Source organism: Canis aureus, chromosome 15 (assembly GCF_053574225.1).
Source record: "Canis aureus isolate CA01 chromosome 15, VMU_Caureus_v.1.0, whole genome shotgun sequence".
Classification (NCBI taxonomy): domain Eukaryota; kingdom Metazoa; phylum Chordata; class Mammalia; order Carnivora; family Canidae; genus Canis; species Canis aureus.
This window is the reverse complement of record NC_135625.1, coordinates 60,522,980-60,538,325: the sequence shown is the minus strand read 5'-3', so window position 1 is coordinate 60,538,325 and position 15,346 is coordinate 60,522,980. Positions and strand designations below refer to the sequence as shown.

Here is a 15,346-nt window from a genome sequence, read left to right as displayed (position 1 = left end):
AGCTTGAGGAAGGAAGAGCGTCTTGTGGAGTGGGACAAGGTGATCAGAAAAGGTCTGCCACAGAAATCTGACTTGAGCTCACCTATGAAAGGTGATGGATCAGATAGTGGGGGTCAGTGTGTGTGTGTGTGTGTGTGTGTGTGTGTGTGTGTGAAGGAGGAACGCACATTCCATGGCTGGGCAGTGGCTGGAGGGGTCAGTGGGACTATATGTGCTTGGCATGGAATCTGGCCCAGTGGAGAGGTCCTAAAAGGTCAAAGGAAACAATGAGACTGAGGAGAGGTGATAATGCTTGTCTTCCAGGTGTTCAATGAGCCACAGCCGTCTTCTCTGAGAACTGCCAATGCCCTGGGGGCAGGCTCCGGCCACCACGTTCATTCTAAGTACTGTGCACCTTCCATCACACCACAGGTGTTTGGACTGGGGTGAACATGTGACAAAAGCTGAACCAAACATTTGCTTCCTCCCAGGAAGTTAAGATTTGGTTCTCTGTTGGTTGGCTGCTTTACGGGTACAGAAACTTAGGAGCTATGGGGAGACCATCTGCTCCTGAGGGGGCTGGGGTAGGGAAGCATGATGACAGTCTACAGAAGAATGGAACAGACGATGATAAAAGTGGAGATAAGCTGTCTTGTTCAATCCTGGCCCAAACCCTTCTGAGGCAGGCTGCTCTCCTTGTGTTGGGGTCCCCTGAAAGCCCTGCACCCTGACGCATTTCCTTTCAACTTAAACCAGACCACCTTGGTTCTGGGACAGCAACTCAAGGCCATGACGATGGTAATGGCTAATATTTTATTAAATGCCAGACACTGAGCCACTTCTCCATAGTCACCTCAAGAAGACTTTAGATAGATACTACAGATTTTAAGTCCCTAAGTCCTGCATAAGATCACGGAGCTTCTAGGAGCACGTTAGGGCCAGGACTGGTGTGTAGACACTGTGGCTTGGGCTTGTGTCCTCATCCCATTGCTCTTCTCCCCCATGCCTTGCAAAAGGGATGTGAGCTGCAACTAGAGCCTGTGACTAAAGACTCTGGACTTAGTCCTTTATACAACAGGAGTAGGCAAAGATTTTTGAACAAGGGCATGTGAGGTGCAAGAAGGGGACAGTCCGTGGGACAGCAGATCCTGGGGGTCAGGCCCAGGCAAGAGGTAAATTTTTCGGGGTTACAGACCCACTGAACCAACCTAGGAAAGAGGTGAAAACAGACCTGGAAGGATACCGAGGTTGTTAGCCCAGAGGGGCAAGAAGCTGTCTGTCGTGGGATGGGAGGAGAGGGAAGGTAGAATGAGAAAACTGAAAAGCATCTAGATCAGGAGCCAGAAGTAGCAGTGGAGAAGGACTCAAGGCAAGGAACGAAGGAAGGGAGAATGAGCCAGGGAACCCGGTTGGCCAGCGCACAGCGAGGGAGAGCCCTTGACATCATGCCTGGTGTTTGCCACCTGGGTGGACGCAACGCTTCTCAAGAACCACACCGGAGCTCATAGCTTCAAAGGTACTGGAAGCCAGAGTCAGTCAGCAAAGGTCTAAGGAAAGATGGGAAGCCAAGGATGGGGAGATAGGCTTGTCAAGAAACGTCTGCACAAACTTGAAAGGAAGAAGTAAGACAGTCGCTGGAGGGAATAGAAAATCAAAGAGGGTTTCTTTCTTCTTTTCCTCTTTTCTTTCATTTTAAATCCTACTTTTTTTTTTCTTTTTTCTGGACAAGGAAGTTCTGCTTATCTCTGCAGGCAGAAGGGAAAGAGCCAGCGGGTGAAGCAGAAGCTGCCGTAGACAAGGAATAAAGCATGGAGCTGGGTCCAGTCCTGGGTAGCCCCCTGGATTTTAGAAGAAAGGAGGTGATGATGTTAGTGGAGAGAAAAATAGGTGGAGTTTCATGGTGAAACAGTCCAACAGAGTAAACCTTCTGAGCAAGCAAGATTATGAAAGGTGGGATCCCAAAGAAGAAAACGAGTGGGATGCATCTAAGGAAGGCCAAGCTGGCACCAGATGGCCGTCTGCCCAAGCCCCGGGCACTATGCAGATAGGAACGGACATGGGGCTAGTGGGGTCCCTGTGAGGTGCACATGCTCCACCCCAGGGCCTGGGCCTCAAAACATGCCTGACAATTTTTAAAAGGGCTATGAGTTACATTTGGGGGTAAAACAACCAGGACGAGGGGAATCCACTGCTCAAGAGGATAACTTACTGCCCACAGACCAGCAAAAAGGCGGCAACATTCTTATGGGCTCTTCCTTAGGAAAACAATCTTGGAGTGAGGAAGGCAAGGTAAACATAAAGAAGTAAGGGAAGTACAAGAAGATGGAAAGATAAGAAGGGAACAGTTGGCTTCCTTAAATGAATTCAACTCACTCAGGTCCAGAATGGAAGGTGCGGCTCAGTGGTCCGTGTCTGGACAAAGTTTTCAAGGAGATGTCAGTTAAGGAGAACAGCAAATGTGGTCCACATGAGGGGGAGGAGGAAGCACCTGACTCCCAAATGGAGTTAAATATTCTACTTGTAGTTTGTGAATATTTAGGAGAGAATAAATACATTGAGTACTAAAAGGCACCGGGGTTCATAAATTGGAGTAGGTTAAAATCATCCCCACATTTTGAGAGCGAGGTGACCAAACTATTTATTTATTCACACCCAGTCTCATTCCAGAAAGCACTGAGGGCTGATTTAAGGGACACCAAAAATCTACTGAGACACCACACATTAAAAATACGTGACAAAGAAAACAGGAGAAACTGATAGGAAAGACATAAGAATGAAGCCATAAGTAAGACGAATGTTAAATGTGCAGCATAGAGTTGTACCCACTTGTTCAGTTCTATTCACTTGCTCAAGACAGACACTAAGTTGGCTGGATGTGTTCTAGCAGGCAACAACAAAAGAGAAACCTGATAGACTTTTAAATTTCCTAAGTGGTGTGAAGTGAATGAAGTAGCGGGGAGATGAGAGAAGGGAAAGGAGAGACGGGTGGGGAGGGAGGAGAGGCAGAAAGGTGGACAGCAATAAAGAAAAGATGGACAATAAATAGCATTTTAGCATTTATTTGCACTCAGGAGAGTGAGACAGTACGAGACTGTACAAGTGATAAAAAAAAAAAAAGAGAGATCTTCACAACTTGGACCAGGAGAATCAGGCTGTGAATATAAGAGAAGTGATCAATAGTCAGTTATTAGAGGTTAGAGAAGCCACGTCCCCCCTCTTCAGGCTCACACTATGGCATTAAGGACATAAGAGCTTTGCATCTAATTCCAAGGAGAATTCTGGAATTGGACAGACTTTGCTTGAATCCCACCTCCTTCTTAACAGCTTTGTTTGCTTGGCCAAATCTATCCAACAATTTGAGATTTTGTGTGTTCTGCTATAAAGCTAGGATGTTTTACCCACCTCAAAGAATTGTGAAAATTAAATGAAAAAAAGAAAGAAAGAAAAGAACTTTAATTATTCCCAAGTCTACACCCAGAAGTAACTTCTCCTGAGAGTCCTCATAAAGGAGACAGCGTGTAACTGAAATAAGCAAAGACTTCAAGGACTTTCTCGCAGTTAAATGTAATATATTACCTCCAAGAATCCCTCTAACTCTATGTTCTATGATTATTTGTAATTCAAATTAGAGTAAATTTTGTTAAAACAGAAGTCCTAATGCTGTAAAGGTATTTTCAGCCTTAAATGCTGGCCTGATTATTTTAAGCAACATTCAGTACAGATTAATTCTAGGACAAGCTGAATACTAATAAAATAAACTCGGGAGAACCTTCCATTCTCCTCCTGAATGGCAAGTCAGGGTCACACGTCCTCTACGCTGGTCTGTCCGGGCCTCTGCTTTGAGAAGGCTCAGTCAGCTCATTCACAGGGACCAGTGACAAGCATGGTTCTCCCTGAAGTTAGGCAGGCTCATGTGACAACCAATGACCCTAATTGGAAAGGGGCTTTGGAAACCTATGGCCCATCCTCAGACGATATTGTATCAAGGCCACCCGACTGTATCAACGACCATCTTCAGATGGCTTTTCTAAGTTATCATCCCATACTTGGCCAAAAGGGCAGACCTGACCCTTTTATCTCACGGCCAGTCCCCAAAAATGATGAGGCCTGTAATCCTTCTATCTGTTGTGATCCATTTTCCCTTGCTTGATCTCAGACTCTACTCTCTGAACTGTTCCTAACTTGGTTGGTCCCAACTGAATCCCCACACATACTCATGTAGCCCCTTTAATTACACGGTGTCCAATCACCCTGACACATCCTTGAGATAATACTAACCAGTCCAGGCCCTCACAGCCAACGTTCCATTTGATTTGTCCTTCTTACTGGATTTAAACAGAGTGATATTTGATAGCCATTCTTTTGTCTAACAACCCTCACTGACCCCACATCATGCCTCATATTATTCCATCCTAAAGTACTATGGAATAAGACCATGGCACTCTATGATAATTACCACTTTTGCTTCTGATTTTTGGTAGAGATACAATAGAATCAGAAAAGGTCCAGAGAAGGGCAGCTGAAGTCCTCAAAAGACAGAAGAGTCTCCTTCGTAAGGATGAATTAAGGAAATTAAGAGTCTATAAGACAAAGAAAAATGTTAGGAGGAGACAATGTCCAAGCTTTTCAAAAAGTCTTGGAGAAGCTAACAGTGCACTCACTCCTAAACCAAATTCCAGAATGCCAGACTGAGGTACATCCCTTGATTCTTTTTTTTTTTTTTTTTTTTAAGATTTTGTTTATTTATGCATGAGAGACCCAGAGAAAGAGAGAGAGGGGCGGGGGGAGGCAGAGACACAGGCAGAGGGAGAAGCAGGCTCCATGCAGGGAGCTGGATGTGGGACTCGATCCCGGGACCCCAGGATCAGGCCCTGGGCTGAAGGCGGTGCTAAACCGCTGAGCCACGTGGGCTGCCCCATCTCTTGATTCTTAAAGCAGACAAATGTGGAGGAGTTGGAAAGAAATTACTACTAATAATAAGGAAACAGGTGATGTGGAGAGGCAGTAAGGGCTAAAAATGTGAATTGAAGCATGGTTCAGATAAAGCCGGGGAACATCTACACAAGAGTATGATGAGAAAATTGAACAACTCTAACGGCTGAAGACAAGCTCAAATCCCAAAGCACACATTAAGGTGACTACCAATAGCTCAGCTTCATGAGCTACAGGACCTCACGCCCGTATGTGGTTCACCTGCGGGGAGGACTGAATGACACCAGACATGGCAGAGTGCTTCGTACAGAGCCTGGCACATGGAGCCTCAATAAAGAGCAGCCACAGCTATGTTGTAGTTATCTGGTATAATTCAGCTGAATGGACTCGGATCCAGCCCCATATAACAGTTCTTCTGCTGAGTCATTATTCTGTCTTCAACAGATCAACAACTGCCATCTGTCCATAATCATATCCTACCGTCAGGTCCCCCTAGCTCAACACTTGGGATCATTCTTGGACATTCCAGATAAGCCCTTCCACAGTTAGAAAGAGGGTCTAGCACTAGAAGTCCTCCAACGCTGAGATCATTCTGGTCTCAGAAAAAAATCTTTTTGTAAGAAATACGCATCAACAACTGCTAAGCAGACTTTCCCCCAGTGACATTTGGTAAAACAAAACAAAAAAACTTATGTGCTAAGAAAGAATGTCAGAGATGATGTGTTGCAGCTACCTGAGGAACGACATGGAAGATTTCAGCCACTTGTCTTTGCAGTAAGACATGGCAAAAGTGAAGATGGAAAGTGGCAAGGTGAATGGCAAGAAAAAGATGTCTATCTAGATGCACAATTTAGAGCCCCTCAGAGGCCATCCATGGGAAATATATAAGAGAAATCTTATATATATCTTATAGTGGGAAATCTTCAAGAGAGAGAGACCATGGTTGTGACCACAATGTCCCCTGGTGCATCTTATAAGGCCAGGCTGGCAGCTCCCAAGAAGCAAACATTTCTGCCCTGAAATTCACCTTCTGCTTCCCCAATCTATAAAGCGGCGTGATGATCTCCATTCTGGTTGGCCATACCTACCTTGGGCTATGGCACATTTGCTGGATTCCTGGGGCCACGAGCAAAAGCAATGACAGGTGGAATTACTTGGTTGGATTCTATAGCCCAAGAGCACTTTAGAGATATTTTACATCAGACCCCACCCTTTTGCTGATAAAGAAGCTGAGCCCAGTGCATTAGGGAAAGAGCTGAATCTAAGCCTGGCTCTTCTCATGTGGTTGCATCTGGCTGTGCTCAGGGATCATGACATCCACTCAGACCGCTGTGTGACCACTTGGCCTCCAGGTCACCCACTACCAAAATGGGGATAGGAAGAGTCCTTCTCCTTCCCAGTTGTAGGAAGCATTAAATGAGATGGTTTAAATGAGACAGTTCATGAACTATACTCAGCACAGCGTCTGGCATGTCTAAGCATTCAATAAATTATACCTATTATTGGACGTCTTCGCTGTTACCCCTTCTTTCTCATCCCTATACCATCGGGGGGAAAAAGAGCAAACAATGAGGACATTTTTAGATTATCTGCTGCCTGCCATTCCTGCATTTTCAAGTGTTCGTTTATTTAATAGGCTGTGTGCCTTGATTACAGTCCTATATGGGTTTGAATTTACATTCACAAGTATGTTTGAATTCCACTAGCATTCCTCTCCAGGGAGTCGTGCTCTGTCAATACCTCTTACCCGATAAGGCTTCAATTGGTGTCATAAACTACCATTTGGACTCTGTAACAGAATGGTAAATAGAACCATAATTAATGAATTTCCCAATTATTCTCCTCTATTCCAGATCTATCAGGCATGGCATCTTCAAAGTTGTCTTTCACCCTCAGGAATATGGAAGGAAAATGAGCCAACAGGATAAAAAAGGAAAGCGCCACTGATTATAGGCAGGTGGCTCAATCTAGGATTTATCCTTCACATTTGGATCCTATCTCTGCTTCTTCTCTCCAATCCTCTCTTGAACCCCCTGCAATCTCTTTCTCTCCCTTCATCCCTCCTCTCTCCCCATCCCAAGGTTGTAGAAGCCTCCTAGTTGCCAAGCCCCAGGGCATTTCAAAAACCTTACAACCATCTTGTTTATGTGTGTCATTGACACACAATGTTACACTGGTTACACAGGTGTACAACACAGATGCACCAAATCTACCTGTCAGGCTGTGCTCGTGTCAAATGCAGCCACCTCTTCCATCTTCAGATTCCCTGCTCCCTTGGCCTCTGGTGTCCTCTCCTACTTGTCCGGCCACTGCATCCTAGGCTAGAGGACTTCTTGCTTATTGTACCTTCTCAATATCTCTTATTTCTGTCTGTTCTTCCTCCCCACTGCCTTGACCTCATTCAAACCTTTGTCACGGCTTACCTGACTGCTGCCATAGTTCCCCAAAAGGTTCCCTTTGTCTGTCACAGCCAACCCACACACCTTCAACCCAATCTCTACTCCACTAACAAAATGGTCATTTGAAGAGGCATATGCTAGCAGGTGCCTCACCTGCTTAATGGATGCTGGTTTTGTTTTGTGTTTCACTGACCTATAGAATCATACAGGCAACTCCATACAGCCCACAACTCCTCTCCACTGGCCCTGCCATATACCCTACAGATCTCAATGTGTTCCCCACAACAATGTGTTCAATGAGAACAATGTGTTCTTTCCATAACACCATGCCCTTCCCTCTACACACATGCTGTTTCCTCTGCTAAAAATGTCTTCCCCCACCTCCCATGCCGGGCAAACTCCACCTCCTCTTGTGGAGGATTCAGCTCCAGGGTGGTTCCCCAGGCTTACAACCCATGGGAGGCTTCACGTCTCAACACAAAGCTCTTTTAATTTTTTTTTAATTTTTATTTATTTATGATAGTCACAGAGAGAGAGAGAGAGAGAGGCAGAGACACAGGCAGAAGGAGAAGCAGGCTCCATGCACCGGGAGCCCGACGTGGGATTCGATCCCGGGTCTCCAGGATCGTGCCCTGGGCCAAAGGCAGGCGCCAAACCGCTGAGCCACCCAGGGATCCCTCAACACAAAGCTCTTTGAGGGCAGCGGTCACACCTTCCTGGATTTGGGACCCTGGTCTCTCCCAGGCTACCAGTTGATGTCTGCCACTGGGTTCTCAGACTGATAGATAAGCATTCCTTCAAAATAATATTTTTAAACCCCAAAGAAGAAAAAGATGATAAAAATCCCTGTGTCTGCTCATGTGAGTGGCGTTCTGGGAAGCTTTGAAGAACAACAACAACAACAACAAAAAACCCCACAAAACCTTGTGGGTCTAAGTGATGGCCCCAGAAGAGCAAGCCTATCCCTGAGGCGCTATTTAAATTCCACGCAGTGGCTTTCTTTTTAATTCATTTTTATTCCAGGTGCAGCCCTGCAGCTATTTTAAAACTGAGACTTAAAATAAAGTAATACTAATACCTGGAGTTATCACAGGCTCCTGCAGTAATGGGGTGCCTGGAATTAAAAAAAAAAAAAAAAAAAAAGCCCTTCATGAAGTCTTGACAAACCACAATATACCTTCCCCGGGAGAGGGTGGAGAAGGAACAGAACAGGGCTCCATCATCAAAGGATTTTGCTTCCCTGCGCAAAAACGTTTATTCCTAGATTCCCTGAAATAGTTCACTTTGTACGTTTAACCACTGGTTTTCAAAACGTGAACAGTCTGAAGGGAAGACCAAAATGCCAAGGCCGGGAACCAGAAAAACACCGATTAAGAAACACTTCCTCCAAGTATGGGCAGCAGACCATCCACATCGGCCACCTGAGACCCTGGGTTCTGAGCACAAATGCCAATTCCAGGCCCCATCCCAGACTGTGGAATCAGAATGGCTGCTAGGAAAAAACATAGTGTAATTTAAATGCATGTTTTCTGCAAAGCACCTCCATGCTAAGGAAAGCTGCCCCAGGAAACGGAGTTTTGTGAGAGGTGCCCAGAGACACAGCTCTGCCTCTGACCTGCTTGTGTCAGCAAAAGCCAGAGTTGTTTCTCTCAAGTCATTAATGAAAAAAAAAAAAAATCATGCTTTAATTACTGGCCCAAGCCAGCAGGGAGTCCACCACATTAATACCTCCCAGCCAGGGAGCTTCCCGAAGCATAGAGTCATGGACTTTCCGTGTTTGATGATCCCAGACCCCTTCCCCTGTCTGAGGAATAACACCGCCTCTCCTATCTGGGGGAGTCCTTTCTTGTCATCTCCCACCCAAACGTACAGCACAAATCCAAAAGGACAGCTGACATCACCTCCTCCATCAGAATTACAATCAGAGTCACAGGTGGAAGGATGGGCATCTGCCCCAGGCCAGGCCACCTGCAAGTCCCTCCGTGAGGATTAGCCCAGAAGATCTGTGGGCAAGGTCCTCACCCCTGTTCCTCCTAGGTCCTGGGCAACAGGACTCATGACTAAGCTTGCCCGACGTGGGTTTCTAGCATTCTTTTGGACAACCGGAACCCCTGTGTGTCACAGGTTGTTAAAGTTTAAATGGAGTCCATCTGAGGGTTTCAAGGGCCAGGATCCCCAGGGCATGGCTGATGGGGCTGCTGCAGAGGGACTCGGGCTTCACGGGCCACCTGCCCTGGCACACACCATGAACCTCTGCTGCCAGGCCACGGGCCTCAGGGCCCAGAGAGGAGCGTGCACCTCTCTGCATCCAACTCCTAAATCGGGGACTGCCTTTTCAAGACAACATCCGCCACAGAGCCAGAGGGTGGCCAGCTCCCCCTTTCCTGAATTCTCACACCATGGGCTGTGCCTACCACCAGTTTGCACTTAACTATTTACAATTCAGGACCTCAGTGACAGCCTTCGAGTCAGAACGAGAATGGGACAGTGTTGCCCAATTTGTTTAAATCTCAGATCCATAAAATCTTCCCCATAAAAAAGAGTGCCAGCTTATTATTTTTGCTAAGTAATGAGACATTTTAAAAATACAGTAAATCTATTAACACCATCCTATCATAAAAGGAAAAACATTCTCATAGCAAAGAACAATGAGAACTATGTCAAAGACAATCTCAAAATTAATGAAAAGTTTACTACGTCACTGTGGCCACCCTTCTCTCCCCACTCTTCCTCCCCTTGCCATTTTGCTTTTTTGTTTTTGGGTTTGTTTTTTTCCATTTTTCTCTGGACCAGGGGAAACTGCTTGACAGACCACCCGGCATCTGCAGTAAAGGGTTTCTGAGTCTCTCATCTTGGCCCAACCACCAAAAGATAAGGGCCCTCCTAATAGAAGCACCCAACTTCGCACCATGAGCAAGAGAATATCACTTGGCTGGGATGTTTTCTGGTTACAAAATGCTCCCACATGCACTATTCTCATTTAATTTCAACTTAATTCCCATCACAAGGTGCTATATGATGAGGAAACCAAAGCACACACCTGCTCTCTATTGGTTATCAGCTGTTCCTTTACTTGGAGCCTCAGTCTGCCTCCTGTCCACCCAATGGCCCTTACTTTACCCTTTAGAACTTTCCTTCCACATAGTGGGTTTTAAATTGCACCCTTTGGTCCTTTCTTTTCGAGACTAACTAGACCTTGTTTCATTTATTCAAGGATGGCAAGCTTTGACCTGAATCCCTCACGCATCCTACAGTGCCAAGAGACCCTCAATCACTGTTTGCTGAAGAATGAAAAGATTAACTGTTCCTCATTCAATATTATTTCGAGACCCTTTGAAACTCTTCACTGTCCCAGCCGTGTCCCTCGAGAGGCACTGCCATCTTTTAAAATGTCATGCCCAGAACTGTGTGCCATGCACCAGATGGGCTCAGCTGTGCAGAGTGCCAAGGCCCGCTGGACCTCTTGCCCTGGGCACAGAGCCTTTATTCATGAAGCTTGAGACTGTATTTACTTTCTGGCAGCCATTTCATACTGCTGACTCCTCGGACATTGGAGTCAACTAAAATTCTTAGAGAGCCCCAATTCTGATTTTCTTAGTTGGTCATTTTAATCCAAGAAAAAAAAAAAAGTCTTTGGGGCACCTGGGTGGTGCCACCAGTCGAGCATCAGACTCTTGGTTTCAGCTCAGATATGACCTCCGTGTCGTGAGATGGAGCCTCGCACACTGGGCTCCATGCTCAGTGGGGAGTCTGCTTGAGGATTCCCTCCCTCTGCTCTTCTATCACGCACATGTGTGCATGTGCTCACTCACTCGTTCTCTAAAATCAATATTAAAAAAAATTCTCTTCTCTCTTCTCCTCCCCCTTACCCCTCTGTAATTAATAAAATCTATAAAACAAAACAGGTCTTTTTATTGATTTTATTTTTGCTAGTCAGTGTCTTCTGTTTTTATCTGACTCTTCAGATCTCATCTCTCCAACTAGATGCTAAGGTTCTTGAGATGGTATCTCATACACTTCTACATAAGGATTAAGTGTAAACATTCAGTATGGTGACACTCGGCAGATACTCGATAAATATGTGTTGGTTCATTAAGATCCACTTTTCCCCTAATCTCCCCCAGGACTCTCCACTTCTGATGAATCACACTTTAGTACCAAGAATTAGCACCTACGACTCCTTCCAGTTGCCTTCTCCTTATGCTTCCAGCTCTGACTCTTGCTGGTCCCCATATCCACCAGATGCACCCACAGCACCCTGCTTGCACCCAGACACACTTCACTCTCTACAAATGACCACCTCCCCCAGCCCCCATCACTACCTTCTCAAAACTCTGTGCATACATGAGCCCTGATCCGCTGCAGTTTCCCCATGTTCCCTTAGCATTTGTAGTATAGTCCATCATGCAGGAAAAATATCTGGGGTAAATCTGGGAATGTTCAGATGAGCCGCAACAGAGAAAGAATCATCATTGATCTTAAAATGGAATTGTGTCTACAAATGGGTTTGTTATAGAATTTACTGTCCTAAAAGACCCCTTTACTGTATTTTAAATGACTTGATGTGGTTAACATGCAGCTTTCTATGAACTCATCTGTCACACAGGGAGTTGGAATCTTCAAAAAGAATTGTTCTCTGCAGCAATGCTGTCTCTGTACACACCAGCCAAAGGCCTTGAGACACACCTTGCCAATGACTGAGTGCTGATGAGTCCCGTCCGACAAATATGTATGTGTACAAGTGCTTTCTCCACATTTGCCATATATCGTAGTTATTCCATGAGCCTTATAATGAAATTAAAGAAATCAGAGTCTTCTATCTAGAAGGGACTCTTGATTGAGCAACTCACACCATGAGCAAGGAGAATAAGACTAAGCACAGAGGCTTACAACTCCTTGATCCCTTTCAAGTCCCAACAATTCTTCAGTGAAACCCACCATGAGCACCCAGAGAAGCCAAAGATGGTGCTCCCATCCTGCCCTTAGGGATTTAAAGGACAATTATTATAGGAGAGAAGCTGGCCATCAGTCTCCTTTCCTCTGAAGCTCCTGAAGACTTCAGCCATATAGATCTCTACCTATTCAGACATTGCTCAGAATTCGTCTTCTCTTGGAAGAGGCATCACCCTCAGACAGGACTTCTGGGGACCCTTTACGGTTCCTGGGACAGTGCCGGGTCCAGGGAAGTTTTGGCGGACCTGCTTCTACACTTAGAACTGGAGCAAGGGAGGAAATGAAAAGAGATTCACAATCTCTCTCCGGTTGTGATTATCAATAGTCATTTTGCTACAACAGTACCTGCTTAGATGGCTAATCATCACTGCTCTATTCTTTGTAGAATGCCAGTTTGGTCTTTCTTTTTTTCAATTATATCTTAAATCAGTCTCTCATTTCTGCCTTAATAGCTCTATGAAAATGCCCCAATTTCTCACTCATTTATTATATCCCAGGCACAGTGAAGGTCTGAAAAGGCTGTTTCTATAATTTTTTAATACAAGCTGCTGTTATGTCTCTAAGTCACATTATAGGAAGGAAAAGTACATGCCAAGTTAAGACAGTAAGGGTAGCCCCCAAGCAGGGGGTCCAGGGGGACTCTCAGATTCCCTACCTTTTGGGGCAGGAAAGAGGTTGTGCCTAGCAATCTAATTCCCAGTACAGGGGACCCATGGGCTATCTGGCGTAGGGATTCTTCTTTTGATGACCCAAAATTAGGTTTCAAAATGAGAATTTTGTTTTTCTAGTGAGGCAGCATAGTTGATACCGAATGTTATTTATCGGTTTGACTCCAGCTGGTTTAAACCACTGTTCTGGTTTCCAATAAATCATTCCATGGAAATAGCTACACATCATTCCTTCTTTGTTTCTGAACTAAATTACCTATTAAATAAGGGGGGGGGTGAATTATGTTAGTAAAATGCTCAGATTGCTTTGCTCAACATCAATCCAGCGAAATGCATTCCTGCCTTCATAGGTAATGGCCCAAATGTAAAGTAATACTATCAACAACCAGGATTTGCTGAACGAGTACTATGTGGGAAGGCATGCTAATGACTGCAAGGAAGCCAAACGCACTAAGGATTGCCTTCTGAAAATGTGCCACCCTCCCTGGAGAATAAACACATGGAGCTGAGACCTCAGACAAAGTGGGGAATGGTAAGGAGTTTGAGCTCCATGAGCTACAGGAGTCCACAGAAGAGCTCACTTCCGTCTGGAGTGTCCACAGGAGGACTACTTGTTGATCTGGGCCCTGAAGTGTGCTTGAACAAGGGGACAGTGTGTACAAAGACATGAAGATAAGGCACAATAGGATAGTCCTACATAGTGGAAAAGTTTAAATCCTGGAGCTTAAGAGCTGTGTGACCTTCAGCAAGTTGCTCGACTCTCTGAGACTACATATTCTCATTGCAAAAGAAGGAGGATGCTAGAGGAACGTTGTTCACAGGATGGTTGTGAAGAGTAGAGGGGAAAAGGCAAGTGAAGCACTTAGCAAAACCACACTCCAGCATACAGGGTAAACCATCAGTACGTGTTAACTATTGTTATACTTTTGAGGTTATAAACGAGCCCAGGCAACCTTTGGGTTGAGCTCTATACTGGAGCTGCGATCTGCGATGGAAGTGGCTTGTTCTCCAACAGCCACTTATAGCAGGAGAGAAAAAAAATGGGTCATGGAGCTCCATGGTGCCAGTCATGACAATGAATTTAAGAGAGTGACACAGAAAAAAGGGGTCACAGTCAACACCATCAGACTCTTCCCATGCCCTGGGGCCCACCTAGTAGTTACTACTATAAATGGAGTATATATACACCCTCGCCCAGCTCCCAAACCACTTACACTCTTACAAAACTAAACAAAAAACCTCATAAAAAGAATGTCAGAAGGAAACCAACCTAGAAAAATACTTGAGGATGGTGCCTTATGATCCCCCTGCAGGAAGCCACAGGAAAAGAGAGGTCCTGAGGGCAGAGTCAACCAAGCGTAATTGCAAAAAAGGCTGGAGAGCATAGAGAGATGCTGAAGCATACCTCCTCCCCAGCCCCAGCTTCTCAGAAGACCCAGTGATGAAGGAGCAGTACTTACTGGGACCAGATGCAGCAGCCTACACAGAGGGCAGGGTTTGTCTCATTTGGGATCCAGAGCAGAGGTAGGGATTCTTCTGTTACTGGAGCAACAGGCAAAGTGAGGACACAGTCAACTGTCCCTTCAGAGTCCCAGGAGAGACTTTTAGAACCCATGTCAGATGTAACTGGGCTAAGAGTGCTCGGAAACAAGCAGGTCTCCAAAATGGCTGCCTGTGAGCTGGTGCCAAGACCCACGACGATCATGGTCTGGTAGAAATGTACAGAAATACAACCAGGAAGTTCAGAATGCATGGAAGCAACTAACAAGACTGGCCATAAAAGGACTCTCCTGCATCTGGGCTGAGCTGGCTAGCTGAGGCCCAAAGTATGGGGGTGGCACTTTCTTCTCGGATACGAGAGACAGAACAGTGTGGAACCGGGGACATGCTTAACGCTTAGCAGCAAAAGCCAGCAAGAGCTTGGACTTTGGTTTTCAGAAGACTTGTAAAGAGAATTTACCTCTCTTGGCATAAGTTTGATTAAGCTTCAACTGGAATCAGTTTGGTTTTTGTTTTGTTTTGTTTTGTTTTGTTTTTTAAAGCTCAGATCTTAATTAGAAAGGATGCTTTCAGGAAGAATGGTAAAACAAACAAACAAACAAAAAAAACCCACGAAAAACAACCCAGCAACAACAACCAAAAAAAATGCTGAAAGTAGGGAAAGGACTTGTAGTGAACATATTTGACAAACAGGAATGATGTTAAAAGGTGACTGCATATATATGTTGCTGAACCGCATGAAATTTTAGGCTCAAAAGAGAATGTACTGAAAGAAAATTCCTGAATGTCAGTTTCTTTTGTCCTCGGGTCTTTTCTTCCCAGAACTATAGACTGGCCCCCTGAGCATCTGAGCTTCAACCGAGTGCTCTCTGGAGCTGTAGACTGCCCGAGTGTCTGGGCTGAAGCTGAGCTGTG

General features: G+C 45.3%; 1 protein-coding gene across 1 annotated transcript in view; it reads right to left on the bottom strand.

Moving 5' to 3' along the window:
* TMEM178B (transmembrane protein 178B) overlaps positions 1-15,346 on the bottom strand; it is a 343,102-nt gene that overhangs the window by 173,002 nt on the left and 154,754 nt on the right. The window lies entirely within an intron of this gene.